This window comes from Canis lupus, chromosome 31, assembly GCF_003254725.2.
Source record: "Canis lupus dingo isolate Sandy chromosome 31, ASM325472v2, whole genome shotgun sequence".
NCBI classification, from domain to species: domain Eukaryota; kingdom Metazoa; phylum Chordata; class Mammalia; order Carnivora; family Canidae; genus Canis; species Canis lupus.
Window position 1 is genome coordinate 5,538,318 of NC_064273.1, and position 26,362 is coordinate 5,564,679.

Consider the following 26,362-nt stretch of genomic DNA (forward strand, 5'->3'; position numbering starts at 1 on the left):
TATTTGCAAGCTCGAGGTTGGGTCCAAGTATACCCGACACAACGGAGCAGGGACTTGGATCCGAGGTTAAAATTGTGTTGTTTATGCTTAGTTTCAAAGTGAATGATTAATTTTAAAGTGTGGAGTATTGCTGTTTTTGCCTGCCCTTATAAAAAAATGAAGGACCAGGGACACTGACAGACACTGCGGTGTTAGAACCTCAGTTAAGAACATTAAAGAATGTTCTCTGTGATTTAGTTTTCATATCTGTAAAATCTAAACTATATTACTTGAACACTAAAATTCTTTCAAGCTGTAGATATTTAGAGATCTCAATACTTAGGATTTATCTTGATTAAACTTGAGTGAATCTTCATGATCAAACATAGAATATTGTCCTGATTACATAGCCAACAAGCGTCACATCGTTGTATTGTAAATCAGTGCTCAAGATGAACAGGTTATTTTAGGATATTTCTGTAGGATTATGCCAAAGGTGCGAGGTACAATAAGAAGCAGTAAAGTATTAGAGCTAGGCTAATGTCTCACTAACTAGATTCTCAGAGACTCAGCTTCCAATGTTCATTCTGAGCCTTGGTACTGAGTTGGGGGGAGATTAAACTAGAGTTCAGGGGTAAAATGCTAAACACAGCAGTCAACCTTTAGGTTCTAAAAAAAAAAAAAAAAAAAAAACGGGAGAAGGAAGGAATAAAAGTTTTATTTCCTCCTTTCTCTGTTTCTCTGCTTTTACACGTTGTTTCCTAATTTTCCCCATAAGATTATTTTCTGTGGCTACCCACAATTACAGCTCTTGAAGTAACGGTTTTTTTTTTTTTTTAATTCCTTTTTCCTCAGCATTTGTTTTAAAGAATAGGTTAATTGAAAGAAAGATTACTGGCCGTCTGAAAACTTCCTCAGTCTGCCCATTGTGTCCATATTTTAAACCTGTCAATATTCATGAGATCTGGAAATTATTAAGTAATTTATTAAAGTGTTTTTTGCCCTTCTTTCCATCACAAAATTTCCTCTGCTTTATTGATATATGTAAGATCATTTTATTAGAGATCATATACTTTTATTTCAAATATTTACTTCTAGTTTATCATTGATATTTTAGATTAATTTTAACATTTAATATTTAATATTAAGACATGTGAAATATAAACTTAGGCAAATGCTTTTTAAACCATTATGTATCTTTCTTCTGTGTCTTTGCCTCATATTGATACTTCAATCTGAAACTGCAAAACAAACACCCTGAGTCACTAGTAGCAAATTAAATTCAGTTTGTCTTGGTCAACATAAATTTAGTGATCCTACCTTCAATATTAAAATTCAAAGATGAGATAGAAATTTAATTTTATTTCATTCCAACTTGAAATTTTCTTAAGTTTATTAGCAAGAATATTTTGCTAAAATACCAAGATCGGCTTTAGATAATATAGAGGTAACTTCTTACACTATTCCTCCCTTCCTCTCCTCAGTGTTCTTGACCTCTTGTCCTAAAGAGATACCTACTACTCATTTTTTTAAGAATTTGTTATTTTAGAGAACTTTTGGGTTCTCAGCAAAATTGAGAGAAAGGTAAAGAGATTTCCCATGCACCGTGGCTCCAGGACATGCATACCCACTGTCACCACCATCCCTACCAGAGTTGTATGATTATTACAATTGATGAAACTTCATTGAGAGTTCATAATCATCCAAAGTCCATAGTTTACATTAGAGTTCACTTTTAGTGTTGTACATTCTGTGGGCTTGGACGAATGTATTAATGGTGTGTAGCTATCATCATGATATCATATAGAGTATTTTCACTACTCTAAAAATCTTCTGTGTTCTAGCTACCCATCCCTCCTCTGCCTACCCCCCACATTCCTGTCAACCACTGACCTTTTTATTCTTATGGAATATTGCCCAGAATATCATATAGTACGTAGCCTTTTCAGATTGTCTTCTTTCACTTATTAGTATGCATTTAAGTTTCTTCCAGGCCTTTTTAATTTCCTTTATTTAGCAGTAAATAGTATTTCGGGGATCCCTGGGTGGTGCAGCGGTTTGGCTCCTGCCTTTGGCCCAGGGCGCGATCCTGGAGACCCGGGATCGAATCCCACGTCGGGCTCCCGGTGCATGGAGCCTGCTTCTCCCTCTGCCTGTGTCTCTGCCTCTCTCTCTCTCACTGTGTGCCTATCATAAATTAAAAAAAAAAAGAGAAAAAAAATAGTATTTCGTTGTCTGGATGTACCAGTTTATTTATCCATTTACCTACAGAAGTACATCTTGGTTGCTACCAAGTTTTTAACAATTATGAATAAGATAAACAGCCATGTGCAGGTTATTGTAGGTATGTTTTCAACTCTTTTGGACAAATATCAAGAAGCACCATTACTGGACTGTAAAGTAAGAATATGTTTAGCTTTGGAAGAGACTATCTTCCAAAGTGGCTTTTCCATTTTGTATTCCTACCATTAATATATGAGAGTTTCTGTTGCTCACATCCTACTTAGCATTGGTATTAACAGTATTCCAGGTTTTGGCCATCCCAACACGTGTGAAATGGTATCTCATTATACTTTTTCATTACTATTTTAAAATGTATTTCCCTGATTACATATAATGTAGAAATCTTTTCATATATTTTTTATGCCATCTATATATCTTCTTTGGTAAGGTATTTATCATGTGATTGTATTTCCTCATTTGTCATAGAATATGTTATACTTTTTATTCTTTACTTTTTTTAAATTGATTGCCCTAGATTTTGCAATATACATTTACAACTCATTTAAGTACACTTTTGTATAACCCTATAAGGTTTCATGGGTAGTATGATTAGCTTATACAAGAAAATAACCCTACTTTTTCTCTCCCATCCTTCCCTTCATTCCATCCTTTATGTCACTGCTATCATTCATTTCACTTAGATACAAGCATACAGAAGTATACATTATGTGTATAGGTGTATGTAACATACACACATAGGATACATACATACACAATTGAATATATTGTTATTGTTATTTTTAATAAACAGTTATCTGTTAGATCAATTAAGAATAAGAAACATATGGGGGTCCTGGGTGGCTCAGTTGGTGAAGCATTGGACTCTTGATTTCGGCTCAGGTTGTGATCTCAGGGCCATGATCTCAGGGTCATGAGATAGAGCCTTGCATCAGGCTCTATGCTCAGCAGGAAGTCCGCTGGAGATTCTCATTCCCCTCTCTCTCTCTCTTTCTCTCTCTCTCCCCCCGCAACCCCTCTCTCATACAAGCTCGCCGTCTCTCTCTCTCAAATACATACATACATACATAAATCTTTTTAAAAAAAGAATTAAAAAAAATAAAAGTTTTTATTTTACCTCCACTTAATCTTTTTCCATGCTCTTCCTTTCTTTATGGTGATCTGAGGTTCTGAGCTTAATTATTTTCCTTCTCTCTAAAGAATTACATTTAACATTCCTTTCAAGGCAGATGTACTGGCAACAAATTCCCTCACTTTTTGTATATCTGAGAAAATCTTTATTTCTATTTCACTTTAAAGGATAATTTCAGAATACAGAATTCCAGGTTTATGATTTTGTTCTCATAACACTTAAATATTTCAGTCCACTCTTTTCTTAAGTGCGTGATTTCTCAGAAGTCAGTTTTAATTCTTATCTTTTTTTCTCTATAAATAAGTAAGGTGTTCATTTCTCTTTTATTTTCAACTTCTTTCAAGATTTTTCCTTACTTCCTTTGTGACTTCCTGCCTTCCTGCCTTTCTTTATTCTTATTTTTGTAGTTCGAAAGTTATATGCCTAGGTGTAGGATTTGTGTGTCTTGTTTTGTTTTGTTTATTATCTTGCTTAGTGTTCTCTGAGCTTTGCCAATCTATGCATTGGTGTCTGATATTAATTTGGTGTAATTCTCAGTCACTACTGTTTCAAGTATTACTTCTGTCCTTTTTTTTTTTGCTTCCCCTTCTATTACTTCTACTGTGTTTGTTACACCTTTTATAATTGTCCCACAGTTTTTGGATATTCTTTTTTTTTTTTTTTTTGTCTTTGTCTTCATTGCTTTTGAGTTTGGGAGGTTTCTATTGATATATCCTCAAGCTCTAAGACTCTTTCTGCAGCCATATCCACTCCACAAATAAGCCCATCAAAAAGCCATACCTTACTCTGTCAGAGTGAATGATCACTAGCATTTATTTTTATTTTGTTCTTAGAACTTCTAAATCTCTGCTTTACATGTTACATGCTATTTTTTCCCAATTAGATCACTTAAGATATTAACCATAGTTGTTTTAAACACCCAATCTATATTTCTAACATTCCTGAGATGCTTAGTTCTGATTCTAACTCAGTCTCTTCAATTATCTGGGGTTTTTTGTCATTTGTCATGCTCTCTAATTTTTTTGATAGCTAGACATGGTGTCCTGAGTCAAGGAACTGCTGTGAATAGGCCTTTTGTTAGGTGGTAGTGACATGTGGGACAAGTGGAAATGATCTATAGTCCTATGACTAACTCAGTATTTTAGTGAGCCCATGCCTCTGTACTGTGAACTTTACAAATGTTTCTCAGTTGTTGTTGTTGTTTCTCCCCATTTATATGGGACAGGATGGCTACAGTGGTTAGAATTAGGTATTTCTCTCCCCCCATGTCAATTAGGCTGTGATAATGCACCAGGAGGTTAGGCTTTGGTTAACTAATTTCCCCTGAGGGCAGGCCTTAGTAAGATCAGAGTGTTCTTTCATATTTCACTGGTTTCTTTTTCCCTTCTTTTGCTGGAAGCGGAAGGGTTTTTTCTCCAATATTTACTGTGAGAACCTGGCTGAACTTCTAGACATAAAACACACAAAAATGTGAGGGCAGCCCTATGATTTGATCCTACTGGAGTTTTTAACTCTCAGATTTGCCTGCATTGAGCCTCCATCAATTTGTCTATCACAGTTCAGGTTTTCCTACCCAGTACTGGTTTCCCTGGTGACTTTTGCTTATGAGCCTCTGCTCAGGTTTAGCCTTGACTCCCTATATTCACCTGTCTGTCTCTTCAGCCTTAAAGGCAGCAGATTTTCTTGCATCCTCACCCTTCTTATAGATCCAAAAAGAGTTGTTTATTTTTCAGTCTGTTCAGCTTTTTACTTGTTAAGAAGGAATGCTGACTTTTAAGCCATTTATATGTGGAACTGAAAGTCCCTACTGTCCCTTTGTGAGCACAGAGTCAGTCAAAATCTTCAGGTGACAGGAGAAATAGATTCTAGAGTACACAGCTTATATCTTGGGGATTTGGGCTTATACATGACTTTGTAAAATCAACTGAAACCACTTTCTTCTATGGAGTTGGATATTCATGTATTTATAAATAAATATATACCATTTTTCTTTAATCACACAAAAGACATATAGATTTGGGGCGAAATATATGCTTAACAATGCAAAAACAATACCCATATAGCTGTACACTTAGAAAATCTCTTCTCAAAACCAAGATTAATCATATAATCACATGGAGTTTTTCTTCCTTTTATTCTTTCTTCCTTCATGAAATCCATCCTTCCATTTAAAAAATAATTTGTATTTCTTTTTGCACATGATATTTTTGTAGATTTTGTTTATTTTTATCCAAGTAGTCAAAAATGTTCTCTGGCACCATTTATTAAATTGATGTTCATCATGAGGAGTTTCGTTCTAAAGCTTTTCACATATATGAGCTATATCTAATGTCCATTTTTGGAGATTTTTGTTTGTGAAACTCATCCTTTTTTAAAAAGTTCATTTTAGGTGTGCAATATGGTGATTTGACAAGTCTATATATTATTCTGTGCTCACCACAAATGTAGCTACCATCTGTCAATTTATAAGACTATTACAATACCACTGATTTTATTCCTTAGGCTGTACCTTTCATCCTCATGACTTATTTATTCCATAACTTGAAGCCTGTAACTCCCATTCCCCTTCACCCTTTTTTGCCTTCCCCCATCCTTTTATTTATATTTTTAATTTCAACTCAAGTGTAGTGAACATGCCATGTTATATTAATTTCAAATGTACAATATAATGATTAAATTATTCCATACAACACCCAATGCTCATCACAAGTGCACACCCTAATCAACATCATATATATCACCCACCCCCATCTTTCTCTTATAGAAGCTCATAGCTCACCTTTAGATAAATTTTATCATATATTTACTATACAGAACAAGTGCCTTCATGTCTTCAATTTATTTTCAGCTATTTCTCCATATTTACTTTAGATTACTATTTCTTAGTTAAAAATATCTTGCTATATTTTTCAAAATACTCATTTATTTTGTTTAAACATTTTTATTTTCTCAATTTATTGAATTCTGGTTAGAAAATTTATCTAGTTGGTAAAGTAATTGGCAAGTTTCTCTTTACTGTGTACATTTTGAGTGTTTTTGAATATTACATTGATTCCTGAATGTTGATTCACTGTTAGTTTTTATATTATAAAATTTAGTTTGCCCTATAATTATTTATATTATATTATATTGTATTATTATATTATATTTATTGTATTATTTCTCCTTCCTTCATTCCTTAAAATTATTTTTCCATTAGCCTGATAATTTTATTCTATACTAAGCCTTTATAGCAAATTCTATTTACAAACTATGATTATTTCACTATATAAAAAATATTTTTGTATCCTGTAACAAATTTTTTTAGATTCCACTAATATTACCATTTCATCTTTTACTTTATGCCTGTATCCATTTGCTTTACTTTTGACTTTTAAAATCTTTCTGTGCCTCTTTGATTTAGATGTATCTTTGACAGCATATTTTTCTGTTTTGTTTTGACTGTCTTGTTCAATAAATAGTAAGATGTGGAAAAATGGGCTTTCAGGAATTCTGGAAAACCATAGGCATAGATATTTTTGAAAAACAACTAGCCATAGATTCTGTTTCTTCCTTTTTTTTTTTTTTTTTTTTTTTTTAAAGATTTTATTTATTTATTCATGATAGTCACACAGAGAGAGAGAGAGGCAGAGACATAGGCAGAGGGAGATGCAGGCTCCATGCAGGGAGCCCGATGTGGGATTCGATCCCGGGTCTCCAGGATCGCGCCCTGGGCCAAAGGCAGGCGCCAAACCGCTGCGCCACCCAGGGATCCCGATTCTGTTTCTTCCTATGGGAAGATAACATGTACTTATTGTCTGAATTTCTTTCAGGAAATAGGACAAGACAATATTTATAAGCAATCCCTTAAAGAGAAGCACTTACATGTTTAGTATAAATTCTTCTAGAATCATAATTTAAGTATCAAGGGGTATGGTAACAATTGAGATTTACAGGTGTATGAAAACTGCGGGTCCTTGCTCACACTTAGCAACTGTAAACCAAGGGAAGCCACCTAGATTATATTACATCTACTCTTATCCTATGTGATCAACCTATTTCTCAAATGACAGTATACTTATATTATTTTTAAACTGAAAACCATGAAAACACACAATGGTTGGATATAAATGGTTTCTTCCTGCCAATCAGGACACTGCAGAAATTTTGAATTATTTGCATTTACTAAAATAACTTATGTTTGGTTTTCATTCTATCATTTTATCTTTTCTTGGTTATTTTATAGATTATACAGATGTTTTTATTTGGCTCATCTTCTCTTTTTCCTTCCCCTCCTCCCCTTCTCATTCATTTTCATCTTCTGCTTCTACAAATCTAGCAGGTTCTATTACCATTGTAATTTTAATTTTAATAATACTAATCTGTAATTATTTTAAAATCATGTATCGGGCAGCCCGGGTGGCTCAGCGGCTTAGCGCCACCTTCAGCCCAGGGCCTGATCCTGGAGACCTGGGATCCAGTCCCACATCGGGCTCCCTGCATGGAGCCTGCTTCTCCCTCTGCCTGTGTCTCTGCCTCTCTCTCTCTCTCCCTGTGTCTCTCATGAATGAATAAATAAATAAAAATCTTTAAAAAACAATAAAATAAAATCATGTATCAATAATATTAATGGATTCCATAAGGGCATTATATTACTAGAATGCATATTGTCACTTCCACGACAACAGCTAAAATAAATAGTAAATAAAATAAATAACACAACTCAATAACAAAAATAAATAACCTGATTAAAAAGGAGACAAAGGAAACAAAGGAATTGCATAGGTATATCTCCAAAAAGATACATAAATAAATGGCCAATGAGCACATGAGATGCTCAACCTAACTTATCACTAGAAAAATGTAAATCAAACCACAATATTATATCACTTCATACTCATTAGGATGGCTATCCTCAAAAACAAAACAAAATAAAGCAAACAAACAAAACCCAGGAAACAAGTTTTGATGGAGTTGTGGAGAAATAAGAGTCCTGTATATTACAGGTAGGATGGAAAATGATGCAGCTGCTGTTGAAAATGGTTAATGGTTCCTAAAAAATTAAACATAGAATTACCACATGACCCAACAATTTCATTTCTGTATATAAACTAAAAGCAGAGAATCAAAGGTATTTGTATAGCCGTGTTCATAGGAGCTTTACTCACAATAGCTCAAAGGTGGAAGCAATCCAAGTGTCTATCCCTGGATGAATATGCATGTAAAATGTGGTATATACATAGAGTAGAATATTATTTGGACTTGGGAAGAAAAATTTCTGATATATGCTACCATATAGATGAACCTTAAGGACATTATGTTATGTTACTACACTTATATTTAATTATAGAGACACAAGGTACAATGGAAGTGGCCAGGGGCTAGGGAAGAGGGGACAATGGGAGTTATTATTTCATTGATAGAGTTTCAGTTTGGGAAGATAAAAAAGTAGAGATGGATGGTGGTGATGTTTATATAAAAATGTGAATGTACTTAATGCCACCAAACTTAAAAATAGTTTAAAAGGTATATTTTATATTAAATATATGTTTCCACAATAATTTATATATATAATCACAAATATATAATAATTTAAAAGGTGTATTAAAAATATACCTTACTTATTAAAAATATAACTTACTATATTTAAATAGTTTAAAAGGTATATTTTATATTATATATATGTTTCTACAATAATATATATATATATACTCATATATATATGTATATACACACACACACACTCATATATGTGTGTGCCTGTGTGTGTGTGTGTGTGTGTGTGTAAGGTGAGAAAATTAATATTTTGGTTGTCTTTAATCAATTCTGTATTGAAAAATCATGGCTGAAATGTGTCAACCACAGAATGCATCACTTCTATGGCTCTTCCTGACCTAGACAATTCCTTTTCCTAACTTTGAAACACTGGATGCTTTGTGCTCTATCTTTTTCTGCTGCTAAAAGGCATGTTGCATTTATGATAATTATAGTGGTAAAATGAATATTTAAAAGTAAAACTGGAGGGCATTGTGAGTCAAAATGCTCTTAGCCATCTTAAAAAGTAGTTTCCCCCTTTTCTATCAGTAAAGACTATTGCAGAAGTCAATTGCGAATAAGATTCCATTGGCCCCCTTAGTAACCTTGCAGCCATAGCTCTTGCTCTTCATCAAGGCTAAAGGACAGATTGTTATTAACTACAATGGACTTATAAGATAGTAACTTAGTTTAGGGTACTATACATTATTGTATTTTTCTGACACATTATATTTCACAGTGGGAAGTTGTGAAGAGCTGAGTTATAAAGTTTATATAAGTTTGTTTCTTTCCTGATACATTTTATCTGAATAGATGCTTATTTTAAAATTAAACTAGAAGGAACTACCTAACATGGTTTTTTAAACGGCTAGCATAAAATAAATAATATTTTAGTATAGTAATTTATTATTAGAACTTTTTATATTTACCCATTATTTATGTTTAACCTTATTTTCAGAATTCATGTTCTGTGTCAGTATATCAGGAGGAAGACCTGAAAGTGAGTAAATTCTTGGACTTAGGAAAAGATGAACACTTCTTATCTGTATACAGAGACCTGATCTTCACAATTTTACTGTTGACACTTGGGTAAACCAATAGAGCGAAGATTTTCTGTAAGAATATCCTCACATTTGGAGTTTTAAAGCTTAATAAAGATTTATGATTTTCTAAAAACAAAATAAAGCTCTATATACTCAAATAATTTAGGTGGGACAGCCAGATATATACCTTCCACACATCACCCCTCTTGTCACAAATATGACCCCATATTTGGGACATGTACTGATACTTTCCTCTATTCACAGGGGTTTATTTTGTGTTCATTGCCTTTTGAGCAGGCTTTATATACATTAATCCATGGCTAAGCTGAAAAAATGTAACAATAGATTATTTGTTATCCTTTAGTGGGCATCATTTTAATCAATCCTATAGTACGATATTTGTCTGTTTATTTTCCTGTATTTGCCATGCATTCATCTGGAGGAGTTAATCATCTGATAGAAGTTAAGGCAAAACCACTGGTCCTGTGGAACTGAGAACTGGCATTCTTTGATTCATAGCAGATGGATAGTTGCCAGTCGGCTTCCCACTCTGAGCTGCCTTTTGGAGAGGAGAGGCATTAGTATTCTCCTAGAACAATAATTATCACCCTTCACCAATACAAATACAAATGTGCCATCCTTACTATTCTGAGTCTGTAACAATACCTCGGACTCTTGTAAGACAGCTCACCTTCCCACACTGAGGAATGAATCAGATTCACTGTATAGAGGTGATTATCCTTTTCTATATTTTGCTCTACTATCATTTAAGTCTAAGGTTATCACATATCCTCCCTGTCATTTTTATGTAGGAAATCCTTAGTGATAAGGTGACAGAGTTTGACAACCCATTTACCTCCCTGGTTACTATCATTCATTCTACTGAATGCTCTGTCTTTACTGGGGAGATATATAGGTAATTGCCTCTTTCTTGAAGATTTTGCAAGATAATCTTGCAGATATTGGACAAAAATTCACAAATGAGACTCCCTAGTCCCAACCACCTGCTCTTTTAATGTTATTTCAGAATCATCCCTTATATAAATATGTAACTTTTTTATATGATACAGGATGCAAACTAAAATGAGATCATCACAAAAATTGGAAGACAGTATATCTGAAACATTTGTAGTTGTAGATTTTTTAAAAAGTACACATAAAATAATCAAGTTGGATTTATCCTTATTATCATTTCTAATAAGTTTACTCATGTGTTAATAAAGCATGTAATTTTGAAAACTTTATCAGCTTCCTTTATTGTTAAAACATTTAGCCACACAAAAGCTGAAATGTACTCTAAATAGCACATCATTTCAAATATGTCTATATATTTGTTATTTTAAAATAGTACTTAAAGTAGCTTCACGGTAAATGTTAGAATATATATATTCCTATACTTAGCTCTTTGTTATATGTTACACCTTGTATGTTTTACCTACTACATAAAAATCTTAATATTTATGTTAGTTTATGGAACCTCAGAGTTGCACTGTAAACTCAGATTAATGTTTCTATCCTTTGTGATCAAAATAACTAGATGGACCAAATCTTCGTTTGTCTGAATTATCCGATGATTTAGGATAATTGAATGTTAAAATAATCAAGTCAGTTGTGTAAAAAGCTAAATCCCACTGTTAATGTAACTTGTAAATAAACTGAGAAAAACATTTCTCACTTGTCAAGAGAAACTGAGTTCATAAGGTTTGTTTTGGGAATTAGGTCTCAAAAAGGTTTCTCCATACTGAGAAAGAAAGAAAACGTGTTTCTATTATATATGATATAAAATGTTTATAAGATTTTTGAGTGTATGTCCTATTATGTATTTTTTAGAATTCAGTTTCATGAGGGAATGTTATTATAAAGTTATAATGAACTTAGCTTCCTCATTCAACTGAGATCCTCTTGAGAATTGTCCATCCCCTGATAAAATTCATTCTAATCTCCATATTTATAAAATAAACACAACCACTTGTTTCTTCCCATCCCACAGCCAATCACCCAACCAGAACTGATAGGGTAGAAACCAAAATCAAGATAAGCCAGATTGTCCAAGTAAATTATAATTAGAATCCTGCTACTTAATGCTAAATTCCAGGAGTGAGAGATCAGAAGGTAAAAAGTAATATGGTTAAAGTGATCTTGAAAAGAGAGTCAAACATTAAGTGGATATAAAGTGATAATAACCATCACTATGAGACTATGTGGAGGGGAAAAAAAAAGTAATTGGATCCAAATTCTCTGGCTCCTATTTTTTTTTTTTTTTAAAGCTGGCTTTTATTTTTTTTATTTATTTATGATAGTCACAGAGAGAGAGAGAGAGAGAGGCAGAGACACAGGCAGAGGGAGAAGCAGGCTCCATGCAGGGAGCCCGACGTGGGATTCGATCCCGGGTCTCCAGGATCGCGCCCTGGGCCAAAGGCAGGCGCTAAACCCCTGCGCCACCCAGGGATCCCTGGCTCCTATTTTTTAGATGTATTTCCTTTCAAAATATGATTCCCATTTTGTGGTTAGGAACTGTTAACTTTGTATGCTAACTCTTCTTAAAAACTTACTTATAAAGTAAGTTTATTGCTTTATAATAATCTAATTGCTCAAATTCCTTTCTAATAATGGCACAGACCATAATCTTGACAATTTGCAAAATATTTAGTTATTTATTGATTAAATTTCCATATTGGTTGAGTAACCATTTAGAAGGATTTTCCTTCTGCCATTATCTCTCAATCTTCTATGTGATAGTGATTAAATGTCAAAGGGTCCTGACATGTGCTTTGGTACTGAAAATGAAGCCAATGAAGCTGACAGTCATTTCAATTCTTCAAAGCTTTCCACTTGTGAAATTTTCAAATAATCCAGTCAGGTAACGTGTCTTACAAATTTCTTCATTTTTTCTTGCTCAATAATTCTTGAGTTAGGGAACCCTGGGTGGCGCAGCGGTTTAGCACCTGCCTTTGGCCCAGGGCGCGATCCTGGAGACCCGGGATCGAATCCCACGTCGGGCTCCCGGTGCATGGAGCCTGCTTCTCCCTCTGCCTGTGTCTCTGCCTCTCTCTCTCTCTCTGTGTGACTATCATAAATAAATAAAAATTTAAAAAATTAAAAAATAATAATAATTCTTGAGTTAAACTTGACCTTCAGGTTTGGGGCTGTTTACCATCCACACAATGCTTTGGGACTTGTCTCACAGACCCTGGCTTTTGCAAATCCAAAGTACTTTGACTATCAAGGCTCTTGACTCTGCTATGATTTTCAAATGGCTATTTGACACTTTGTCCTTAACAATGTCTGTCTCCTCTTGAAAGCAGTGCTTACTGAATTCTGTGGCTACTCTCAGAAGCATTGGTGTAGTGTTGGTGTCAGTGAAAGGACACAGGGGATGGAGAATAAATAACATCTCAAGAAGTTATCTTAAAATATCTTCTAGTGAATGTATATCATTATAAATTTGTCCAAACCTATAGAATGTTCAACATCAAGAGTGAACTCTGGACTGTGGGTGATAACGATGAGTCAGTGTAGGTTACAAATGTAAAATTGTACAAATGTGCCAGTCTAGTGGGGAATGTTGATAATGGGAAATGCTAAGCATGTGTGGAGGCAAGTGCTATCTATATATGAGTTTCTAGACTTTCCATTTGATTCTGCTATGAAATCAAAACAGCTCTAAAAGTAAAGTCTATTAAAAATTTAGTAGACTTAATCTTATCACTAAAATTGAATGCACTCATCATAAAGCACAAAGTCTAGTACACAGTAGTTATTCATGAAATGGTTGCTGGTAAGCTAAAGGCATAAACAAATTGATGGATAAATTAAAGTATAAACAAAGATCATACAAATACATAACTTCAAGAAATAATAATTTAGTAGTGAAATAATAATAAAAATAGATATTTTATAGATAAAAAAGTAAATGGACAAACCACAAAAAAAAGAAAAAAGGATGAAGTAGAAGAAAGATGACTCAATATAGCATCTTTCTTCGTAAAGATGTTCAAATCTGTTTCCAAAAAGTCAAAAAGTGGTAGCTGATATATATCTGTATACATGCATTCCTCTGAAATAATTTGATATCATTAAATCTAATTCCTAAGTGGCATGTGTTCAGAGATTTTCATTATTTATTTATTTATTTTAAAAGATTCATTTTTTTATTCATGAGAGACACAGAGAGAGAGAGAGAGAGAGAGAGAGGCAGAGACACAGGCAGAGGGAGAAGCAGGCTCCACACAGGGAGCCCGACATGGGACTCCATCCCAGGACCCCAGGATCACACCCGGGGCCAAAGGCAGGCGCTAAACCGTTGAGCCACCCAGGGGTCCCTCATTTTATATTTAAAACAAAGTAGAACATTCTGAACGCACAAACATACATACACAAAGAGCAAATGGACAGAGTAGGAAAAAGTGCTCTCAGTAATTTCTAAAACATTATTTCAAAAAAATATGTAATTTGATCCAGAGGGTTTCCAAGTCCCTATCAACTTTATCAGTTCATCATTGAATTATACTTATGTTTGGGTAAACAGAAAATTATAAAAACTGATGTAAGTCTCATTCTCTAGAATTTTAATTTTTTAGAATATTTTGATTTTTTAAAGCATTTAGTATTACAGAACTAAATTTTACTTAGTGGACAGAAAATGTGAGAACAATCACATAGAGAACTAGTGCTAGCAATGAAGAAGAGATAGAGAACTAAGATGTAACTAAAAGTTACATCATTGCTACCTTTTGACATTCCTAGATAACTTTCTATTAAAAAAATAAATAAACTATTACCTTCTTTCCATAAAATCAGCATTGAAAAAGCCCTTTGTATGTTGCATTGGCATTGCTTCTTCTCTATCATGCTGGCAGCACAATGGATTAGAAGACCCAAAAGAAATTATGTCACACTGGCAAGAGTGTCAAGACGTTTAGAGAGAGGAAGACAAACATATTGTGAACCTATGGTTGGGCATCCAAGGACCATTGCCACTGGAAACAGCAGTGAAAATCTTGCTATAACAGCAAGTATCAAATGAAGCCGGTGGTTTTCTATGTATACACTAGTTATGAACTTGTCTTTTAAAAAAATATTTCTTTTTCATATTTAGACACATGCTTTATGAACTGCTACATGATTAGGTAAGAAATACTGTATCTGCAACATCTAATATGTGTCAGGGCTTTTTAAAATTTTCAATCAAAAATATTTTTCTGGGAATTTTTTTTATGTTGAAATTAATGCACACTGAAATTGAATAAACAAAAAATTGACTGTTCATAGTTTCAAAGGGTAACTATTCATTTACCCATTATTGTTCTTCAACTGAAGCCAAACTGGAGCATTTGTTATTAAGTAGAAATAACGGGTAGCCCAGGTGGCTCAGCGGTTTAGCACCACCTTCCGCCCAGGGCCTGATCCTGGAGACCCCGGATCGGGTCCAGCATCGGGCCCGCATGGAGCCTGCTTCTCCCTCTGCAAGTCTCTCTCTCTCTCTCTCTCTCTCTCGTGAATAAATAAATAAAATCTTTAAAAAAAAAAGAGAAAGAGAGATCCATGTCCTAGTTTTTCAGTTTGTCACCTATCCCTCAAAATTCAGGAAGGTTCACCTCCTAATTTTGTATCTTTACCCCCGAGTATTCTACCCTCTTTTTCTTTTTTTGAAGATTTTATTTATTTTTGAGAGAGGGAGAGAGAGAGAGTGCACATGAGCAGGAGGGGGAACAGAGGAGGAAGCAGACACCCCACTGAGTGGGGAGCCCCACCCAAGGCTTGATTCCAAGAACCCTGAGATTATGACCTGAGCCGAAGGCAGACACACTTAACTGACTGACCCCCCAGGCGCCCAGCCATCACATTTTCAATTCTTTTTATTCCTCAGTTTTCCCCGAAATATTTTGTAGTATCACATTCTTTGCAGCCATTTATTTTTAGATCTTATTTTTTTTTTGAGACTTGCTTGTTTTCACATAACTTCCAAATTTATCTTTCCTCTGTCATATTTTTGGCCTTTTCAGTTCAGTTCAAATACTGACTTGGGATAACTCATGCATACAACACTCAGTAAGGTAATACTTTGAACATCTTCTCCTTTTCTATCAATAAAATTATTCTCTTTCTGCCTGGAAATTAATTTTACTCTATGCTTAACATTAAAATCGACTCCTTTATAAAGCAAATCTAAAAATACATGACTTTTTTTTATCTCCCAATATGTAATTTCATTCAATAATTTGGACAGTTTCAGTTCTTCTTGCCATCTGCCTGTCTTTCCTCTGCATTTTGAAATAGTAAAAGTTTGTAGGATGCAGACTGCAATAAAATGAGCCACCATAGTCTATAGTTCAGGATAAGACAATTCTACATTTGACTGTTTTACAAAGAAATTTAGTTACTGAACAAGCTCTCCCCACCTATTAATAGACAAAAATCTTGTGATTCTAGAATGAATCAGATGATTTTATGGGTGGACATGATGTTTATGCCCAATCATTAAACAGGAAACTGCTGTCCTTTCATCTCTCTCTTACCTATTTTCATTGTCTTGTCTGAAATAACCTTCCCTTCCCTTTCTTTTGCTTTATTCCTTTCTCTTTGTTTTAATTTTCCTTCAGAAATTTCCTCCTGTTTCCATTCTTAACTTCTGTACTGTTTCTAGATTAGTGATGTTAATTATATAAAAATTTAAGAGAATAAAGTAATTTAAGAGTATTTTATATTAAAAATTCATGACTGACAAACCCTTAAGGATTGAATATGTACTGATGTTTTATGAAGATTCAGCTATATATATGGATATAGGTATGCATGTATTATAACATAAATTAAATCAACTCTAATTTGAAAATTTTAGACATTATTCACCTTCCATTGTTTTGTTTGTTCAATAGATTTAAAAAAATCTCTTGTAATGCCATAATTAGGCTTCCCACATATAATAAGATGAATGATGCATTTAAGGGCATTGAACATATAAAGAAATCAGTAACAAGTGTAAGACTATAATTGTCAAAAATACAATTAATGAAAGCTAGTATGTCCATTACACAATACACTGACAATGTCTCCATATTTTTTAAACTAGGGGGGCTATTATATTACCTCTTAAATACTTCATTGTGGGGCAGCCCGGGTGGCTCAATGGTTTAGCCACCTTCAGCCCAGGGCCTGATCCTGGAGACCTGGGATTAGTCCCACCTCAGGCTCCCTGCATGGAGCCTGCTTCTCCCTCTGCCTGTGTCTCTGCCTCTCTCTCTCTCTGTCTCTCATGAATAAATAAATAAAATCTTAAAAAAAAAAATCTGTATTGTGGTTGTTGTTAGGAAAAAAATATGGAAAAGTTGAAAAAAATTATAAAATTTAGTAAGTATTATGTGGCCAGAGTTCTATCATACAGTATACCTAAAAGTCATTAATAAGAGGTATGCACTGTTACTTCGAATTTTTATTTCATTTTTTTCTTCCAATAACATCATAATAAAATTAGATTTTGTTTCCCCCACTGATGGTAGCTATTACAGTATATTAATAGAAATATATACTTACTTTTTGGTGATAGAGCATTAAATTGGCATCTTCTTATTAAAAAAAAAAAAAAAAGTTGTGGTGCTTAGAACTGTTGCAATAGTCTCAGACTGCCCACCAAGCTCCTCCAATGTGTAAGCTAATAAATGATAATGCTCTGCTTTAAGTTGGTTCAAGCTACTGCTGAGACTTTCAAAGTGTAATCTATCATTTTAGAGTTAATAGGATTTTTTTTGTTATTACAAATTAAAAGCATTTATAAAGAATGTCATTTTGTCCCTCTGCAAAGGTTATTTGTTACATTCTTGCTATTATTGGGAAACAATGGCTGCACTCTTTTACATTTATTTTGATCCCACTGAGCTACCTGTTTGAACAATAATGCTTTCTTGAATCTCATTATTTGATGATGTGATTGTGATATTGGATTTCACTGAGATAATCAACATAAACGTTACTGGAATTTATGCATAGTCTATGTTCCTGCTGCTTTTATAATGTCATAAAATAAAATTTTTTCTTACAGCATGATGTTACATTTAAAATAAACCAATATTAAGTACTTTTGAAACTTTTATTAAAGAATTTAAGAATACTTTGTTTCCCCTTACAATCTCTAGATAAGCTGTATAGGTAAACAAAATTATATGAGATATGCTGTGCTCCATATTATTGTTCATTAAATTCATGTATAGGTCATGATAGCAAATCACAGGTAAAAATTAACTAGATATGTCATTTTATTTTGCCTAAGTGTCACATTAAGTATTTATATTTTCAGACATGTGTATGCTCTTGACTTGTTTCCCTCCTATCACCTATTCCTATAGAGCAATGCATAGATGTACAGGTTATCAAAAAACATGTGTGTCCATTAAATTTAACATTTTTTCCATTGTGAACTACTATCTTCATGAAGAGTATCAAGCAAACAATCTGAAGTAACTTCATATTTCTAAATGTGTGGTTGTCTAGACATCCAGAAATAGTCCCCAGAATTTTTTTTTTTTTGAGATTCTATTTATTTATTCATGAGAGACACAGAGAGAGAGAGAGAGAGAGGCAGAGACACAGGCAGAGGCAGAAGCAGGTTTCATGCAGGGAGCCTGACATGGGACTTGATCCGGGGTCTCCGGGATCAGGCCCTGGGCTGAAAGCAGCACTAAACTGCTGAGCCACCCGGGCTGCCCAGCCCCCAGAATTTTTTTATTTTATTTTATTTTATTTTATTTTATTTTATTTTATTTTATTTTATTTTATTTATTTTATTTTTATTTATTTATTTTTTTAAAGATTTATTTATTTATTTATTTATTTATTTATTTATTTATTTATGATAGACACAGAGAGAGAGTGAGAGAAAGAGGCAAAGACACAGGCAGAGGGAGAAACAGGCTTCATGCAGGGAGCTTGATGCGGGACTCGATCCCAGGACTCCAGGATCGCGCCCTGGGCCAAAGACAGGCGCCAAACCTCTGAGCCACCAGGGATCCCCCAGTACCCAGAATTTTTAATAGGAATGTGTTTTGCCCACCCCTCCCCCCCAAAAAATTGGTAGAACATGCTTCAGGTGGTAGTCTAGGTTTATTTCCATACCACAGGTTTACCCTACAAGTAAACCTCTTTTCTTTCTTCCCTAAAGAAAATACATTAGAAAACTTTGCTCTACTGGTTTGCTGAATTCCTTCCCTTGTTGAGAGAGAGAGGAGGAGAATGGAGAGAGACAGAGTAGTGAACAAAGCATGAAACTGATATCAGAAAGGTTAGAACTGTACAACATCCAGTTATAAATGCCCACTAGAAAAACATGTAAATTTTCTGTTATTAACGATGGAGCCACAAGGATGCATAACTGTTTGGGATGTGTATGGGATTTGGTGGTGAAGGGACTGTCAAACTGACTAATGAACTCAGTTCACTGACTGTTCCTTAAGTTTCTAATAACCCCAGAACTGCAGGAAGCCTCCCCACTGTTTTGTCCCTGATGCTGCCTAGCTATATCCCTGTGTCAACCTAGTTTTGAAACAGCTGCCTCTCCACAAGAAATTCAATTACCTCAAAACTTTTGTAGGAACATTGAAGATTTTGGAAACAGTGGGGAGGAATCTCTGGTGTAGCAATCAGCATTATATCATCTGGCTCCCCATCCAATGCTCTGTCTCTTCCTTAAACCCCTACCTGCTTCATGCCCCAGGTCCTAATTCTTCTCATTGTATTATGCAGAGTTCTTTCTATCTTGCCTGGAATCCTGGCAGTCAGCCATTCTGAGTTCTATATTTCAACCTATAGGCCAAGAAAGGTTATTAAGGCTTAGGTCAATATTGGCAGGTGCCTCCTTCAGAAAAATTATCAGGGCAGCTCATCAGGAAAAAAAATAATCTTGCTTAACTCCTTATATAAATAAATATTTGATTCAGAATATATTTAGAACATGATGTCTTACAATTTCCACATCACGTTTGTAATACTATAATTTATAAAAGGAAATACATATTTGGTTTTTATCCCTTTTCCTGGCAAAAAAGCTGCAAAAAACCCTTGGAATTTCCTAAGTGAAATAAAGGCACCTTTTGTTAAGTTAATGAGGTGACTCAGAAGGTCCCTAGGTAACCCAGAGATAAGGCTGGCTGCCAAGGGGACCCAAATTGGTGATAAGAGGGTTGGAGATTTCAGTCCTACCAGTCCTCAGGTAAGAGAGAGGAGGTGGAGGGCCAGAGGTTTGGTTCAATTACCAATGACCAACAACTTAACTCACCATCCCTAGGTGAGTAAGTCTCCATAATAACCCAATAGAATGGGGTCTGGAGAGCTTCTGAATTGATTAACACATAGAGATTTGGGGAGGGAGCATGCTCAGAGAGGGCATGGAAGTGCTCCTACCTTGTTTTATGAACCTCTTCAATCTGACCAATCCTGAGTTATATCCTTTCATAATCCTCCAGAAATCTAGGAAGTAAAATGATTCTCTGACTTGTGAACCACTCTAACAAATTAATCCAAATCAAGGAGGAATTTGTTGGGATCTCTAATCTATAGCCATTAGTCAGAAGCTCAAATGATATAATGTGGACTTGCAATTGACTTTTAAAGTAGGAGTAGAGGGGTGGGGGCATCTTGTAGGACTGAGCCCTTAATCTGTGGGATCTGATGCTATCACCAGGTAGTGTCAAAACTGAGTGAATTGTAGGGCACTCGATGTCAGAGAACTGTTTGGTATGGGGGAAAAATCACATATCAGAATTGGTGTCAGAATCCTAACACTGATCCAAGCTACCCTCTATCTCTCCTAAACAATGATATACATCTTCTAACTTCTTTTCTTGCTTCTTGAACCACACACAACCTGAGGGTCCCTTATGAATTATAGGAAAGTTTATGTCCCCGTTATGTTCAAGATGTCACTTGTATTACATCTCACCTAGAATATAAGAAAATGTCTTTTCTGTTCTCATTCTCTTCACCCTTGCTCATGCCTATGTAGCAGCCTTGGCACTGTCAAACACATCAGCTAGTTGGTGTCTTTGGATTCTCTGTTCCATTGCCTAGAATGTTTTTCTTCAATACATCTGCATAGGTCACTCACTATTACTTGTTTCATGCCTCAGCTCTGTGTCTCCTTAATAAAAAGAACTGCAAAACATAGCAAGCAATCCCCTACCCCTTATCAGCAAACATACTCAAAAGTACGCACACACTCATATCCCAATCTCCCTTAATATGTGTTATTTTTCTCTATAATACTTATCATCTATCCATCATAACTGGCATCTTAATAAATACTATACTGACTTAAATCTAATATTTATTTCTTTTGTATATAGAACATAAAACATTCTGCAAAGCAAAAAAACATATATTTCACTTATTTCATTTATTCTGCAAATTACCTAATTTCTGTCTGCCTCAGTTTACTCAAATGTAAAATAGTATAAAAATAGCATTTACCAATTATAGTGTTTTGATGATATAAATTCAGAAGATATATTTATGTAATTGGCTTAGTGCACAGAATAGAGAAAACTACTAATCAATATTAGCTATTGATATTGTAATTTTCTTGAGAACAGGTAATTATATAAAGAATAAGATACATGTATAATAATATCCCTGCTTCTATTAGTAGGTACTTTCAGGTCTTAAGAAGCAGAAACTGAGATGGGAATTCTAATTGAAGAAATTAATTAGAGGAAAGCTCTCAGGAGAAGGAGTGAGGAAAGTAGGATAAACATATTTGAGCCTGTGTTGGAGGGAGTGTTAAGTAATGTGTTATTTGCTAACCTATAGCTTAGCCTTGATTCCACAGGAACCTCTGATCCATAAATTACACCACAGAGTTCCACCTAGATGCAAGGTGGCCAAATGTTTGTACCTCGTGACAGGTAAGCAGGGCCACAGGAGACCCAGGGTGAGGTAGAGGGAGCTCAGGGAAGACTCTCTTGCAAGAATACCCACTTCTGCCTGAAAGTGATGAGAGAGCACTTGGGAGTTGTTAGTGGCCAAAATTCACAATCACTAAGGGATGAATGTACCCCTGTTAATGGGGGCAGGGGGAAGTTTATTGGGAGGAGGATAGGGTGGGGATTGTATTTTTTTATTGAAAAACAAATATACAGCTTTGACTGGATTTGATGTAAACTGTGCCATAAGCAGGCTTTCTTTAGGTGGCTAAACAAAGTCCAAAAAATAAGAAACAGTGAAAAAATGTCTCTGAAACCAGACCAGCCTTACAAAAAATAGTGTAGAGTGTCTGGATAGTATACCTATTTTGCAATAGTGTAACTTGTAAATAAATATTGTTGACTGCCCATAGTCCACAACTCCACACTTCAACAACATGCTGACAATCCCTAGGGAAATCTACTTAAAACTCTGATGTTCCTTCATTTGACTAACTCCATCTTAGTTTGGTAAGCTTAGTTTGGTTACTATGTCCAGAGCAAGCCACATGCAACTTGTTACTTGACCAATTTTCTAAAATAAGTTTTCAGGACAAACCCAGCAAGATAAGGGAAGAAACATCCACTATAACTTCCAAAAATTTATCCTAATTTCAGAAATTAAAGATAACAGGCTGCAGAGTTTGAAATTCACCCACAAATGGCTCCATATGTGTTTCAGTAGTGATAATTCTTGTCCTTTCTATTTTCTTCCTACCTTGTAATTGAACTCCAATTTTAGATTGGTGATCACAACTCAACAATTTTGTGGCCTCCCAGGAATCCCTGAAACTCATAGAGCATGCTGTGGGATGGTGATTGATTTCTTTCAGTTTGTTTATCTGAAATTTCAAGGAGATTAACAGATGGAATGTCAGATTCAAATGAAGCTTTATGGCTTCAAGCGAAGGAGCAGCAATTAGATTGTTGTCTAAATAGATTAACACTCTGAACCCCTACTTGCTCCAAATACTTACCACTAGGACAGAAACTATAGATTCTAGGCATCTGTAACAGCAGCCAAAATATCCTTGGCCATTGATAAAACTTTTTATCCTTGAATTATACTTTCTGTTGAATCCATCTGCCAATAATAATAGACCTTCTGATACTTATTGCCCAAATACATGCTGAATAGAATAAATTTTAAAGGTTTTGATGCCCCATGTTAAAATACGATAAACTGAGAAATATTTAATGATTAAAGTGTCAGCAAATGCAATGCAGACCATAAAGCATCTGGTGTGGCAAATAAAATAATAGTAATAGTCCCCAGGTTATTGAGAGATCTATTTTTTGAAAGGTACATCTTAAATAATTAAAAATCCACTAGATTTAGCACCTCACAAACCTCTTCCTGACTCAAGCTTAGTTCTTCAGTCTTACAGAAATGGATGTAGTGAAAAGGCTTTTAACAGCCAAACATACAACAGTTTGTAGTCCTGTATATTTTAAATCACTTCTAGGTAAACAACCATTCTTTATCTGATATATCTGATATATGGGTTAGCAATTCACACTGTAGAAACCTGATAGCTTCCTCTCGACATGCATACACAAACAAAAGGGATAACAACACAAAACACATGAGAATAATTATTTTTATACACTTAATAGAATCATAATACTTAAGTATCAAATTAAAAGTGGCTAACAATATACTTTATAGTACTTTATAGCAGGGTTTCTCAACCTTGGTACTATCAATATTTGGGGTCAGATAATTCTTCATTGTGAAAGACTGTGCTGTGTATTGTAGGGTGCTTTGCAACATTTCTGCCCTCTACCCTCTAGATGCTAGTGGTAGAAACCTTCTTTCCTATTATGACAACAAAAAGCGTCTCCAGATATTCCTAAATGTCCCATGGGGGAAAAATCTCTACTTGAGGACGATTGCCTTATGATATGTTGTATCTGAAAACAGATATAAAATCATGTTAATTATTGAGGATGTAAAAGAGGCAAATCAAGAACCCATCAGTACTCAGCAATATTACTGTATATCACAAGGCTATGTGAGCCTCTTTGGGCAGCTGAAAGTACAGCCTTAGGCAAATTGAACAAAGAAAACTAGGTTGTAGAGAAGGCATACGACAGAATGTCAAGCCTACTATCCTGTGCAATGGGTAACCCAATCTCCCAGAAACACCTCAGACAAAGAAAATAAGCCCGCTTGCATTTACAGGACTTGCTATCATTTCAAGAGCAATATGTAGGCAACTTAGGAAGCTCTGAATAATTTTTTATTTATAAACGCAGCATCACTATCCTCCAACCACTCCTGACTCTGTGGACCACAGTCTGTATGGATCATAGTCTGTGAGGTCATGGTTGTAATTTATGTGTGTATATGTATGACTAAGAACAATTTTATTTTCTTAGATGCTTGTCCTAAGTCCCTACATAACTATTCTTTATGTCAAAGATTGCAATACCTATACATTAAAAAATTAATTACATTATAAAGGAGAAAATATTGAATTTTCTTTCCCAAGATTCCTTCAAAATGCTACAGTACATCCCATAACAGGTTTAAAAATCTAGAAAAATTGATGGGAGACAATTCTTCATGGGCCTGTTGCAGTTCTGCATGTCTTGCCTGCAGAGACACTATCTATATTCCTGATTATCTGTTTCCCTCTGGGACAAAAATCTGATTTTTGCCTATTTTAATGGCTTGGGCTCCCTAAGTTCAGAGTTCTTTGCTTGTAACACAATTCACCACTTATGTGCATATGCACCCTTACACTTTTCATGTCACCTGTGGGGATTAAGATCAGGTCACAGATACATGGAAATGTCAATATTCACACTCTATCCTTTGTTATGAATAACAGAGTCTTTTGTCTCTGACCCAGGAATGGTATGTCTGTCTTTCACAGGAAACTGTGAAAGTCACACAGGAAACTGTGGCAGGCAAACATGTTCTTTCTATTCTTCAATGCTGCACATTCTTTACCAGATGTTCAAATAAATTGATCATTGTCCCATATTTTCCCAGTTTTAGCACTGAAAATTCCACATGTAAGGGGGTCTAGAGAAACCAGGACAGTTATTCACGCTACAACACATATGAGAAGTTTTTTTTTTCCTATGACTTTCTTATCTCTTCTTTCTTCTCCTTTCTCCTCTTCCTTCCTTATTTCCTTCCTTCTTTCCTTTTTCCCTATCCTTTCTCCTCTTTATCTATCTCTCTCTCTTTGTATCTTCTTCCTTCTTTCATTTACTTCTTTCATTCTACCATTATTCATTTAGGACTATAAGATTATAAAGACAAGGCACCAAAAAACTAGTTTTGTGTCAAGTATCAAGAAGACATGTTTTTAGAATAGATTTCATAATTAACTAGAAAACTCATTGAAACAAATTCTTAATATTTAATAATTTTAAGGTATGTTACCCTACTATTTAGACATAACTATTTTAGATATGTTAATTCTGGGTCCTGAAATTGATTCTGTAACTCTTCTCAAATATTTTGCTATCTGAATTTATAAAAAAGTTCAATCCCTCATGCCATTCATCAAGCCTAGACATGATATTGGAATGCTCCTTTCTGTAAGGGATTTTACTTTCTACCTCATTAAAATCAGAAATGCCTCTGTTGTTTACTCGAGACAAATAAATTAAAGCAAAAATGCACAATGCCCTTCCAAGGGGGAACTTTCAAGATCCAGAAAGCCATTCCATCATTGCCTTTGCTCCCAGGTTGGCAATGTCTCCCCATAGAGCCAATCCAAAATCAGAATCAGATTCCTTGTCTTTCCCGTGCATTAATGCAATCACACAAGCCAATGAAGATATCTTCCGTTTCTGCTAATGTCTTTCTCATTTTATATCCATTCCAGCTTAGGAAGGGAAAATTATTCACCACAAGGAAAAGTTTAAAGTATTGCTGATTAGTTACTATAGATCAGTAACATAAAACCAGGAAAGACTCTGAACTGATAAAAATTTATTTCTATATTGTGAGCCATGTCTTTTTTTTTTTTTTTTTTTTTTGAGCCATGTCTTTTTTCAGGACTGCTTTATGTATTTGAGGAAACCTAGTCTCTCAGACATACAAATAATAATAATTAAAAAAGGACAATTAATGTTAATTTATGAAATTTTAAATGAAACTATTGTAAGAGAATCTGGAGAGGACAGTTGTCTATAATACATTATGGTAATATATTTATGAAGAAAATAGCATAGTCATGATGGGAAACCATGTACACGCAAAGAGGGCATAAATTACTAATATCAGAAATGAGAGGCGGCAATATTACAGGTCTCATGAAATGGGTAATAAGGGAATGCTATGGACAACTCTAGGTAGGTCCATAAATTTTATGACCTCAGTGAAATGAAAGGATTCCAGGAAAGAAATAATCTGCCAAAGTTCACATAAGAATAAATAAACAGGGATCCCTGGGTGGCGCAGCGGTTTGGCGCCTGCCTTTGGCCCAGGGTGCGATCCTGGAGACCCGGGATCGAATCCCACGTCGGGCTCCCGGTGCATG

General features: G+C 34.8%; 2 long non-coding RNA genes across 11 annotated transcripts in view; one reads left to right on the plus strand and one right to left on the minus strand.

Moving 5' to 3' along the window:
* The window catches only part of LOC112661794 (uncharacterized), a 72,767-nt gene extending 53,118 nt beyond the window's left edge, over positions 1 to 19,649 (minus strand). For 3 of the 9 annotated variants that reach the window (XR_007407568.1, XR_007407564.1, XR_007407563.1), the window contains exons 1-2: positions 19,477 to 19,648; positions 1,873 to 2,166 (exon numbers count right to left, since the gene is read on the minus strand). This is a non-coding gene — a long non-coding RNA (uncharacterized LOC112661794). Of the gene's footprint in view, positions 1 to 1,872; positions 2,167 to 19,476 lie in introns of all 9 variants that reach the window. The other 6 variants (XR_007407565.1, XR_007407562.1, XR_007407567.1 and 3 more) reach the window with 4 other exon arrangements.
* Positions 19,650 to 19,689: 40 nt separating this feature from the next.
* LOC112661793 (uncharacterized) overlaps positions 19,690 to 26,362 on the plus strand; it is a 114,239-nt gene continuing 107,566 nt past the window's right edge. For both annotated transcript variants that reach the window (XR_003137973.3, XR_003137972.3), the window contains exons 1-2: positions 19,690 to 20,110; positions 21,725 to 21,800. This is a non-coding gene — a long non-coding RNA (uncharacterized LOC112661793). The remainder of the gene's footprint in view (positions 20,111 to 21,724; positions 21,801 to 26,362) is intronic.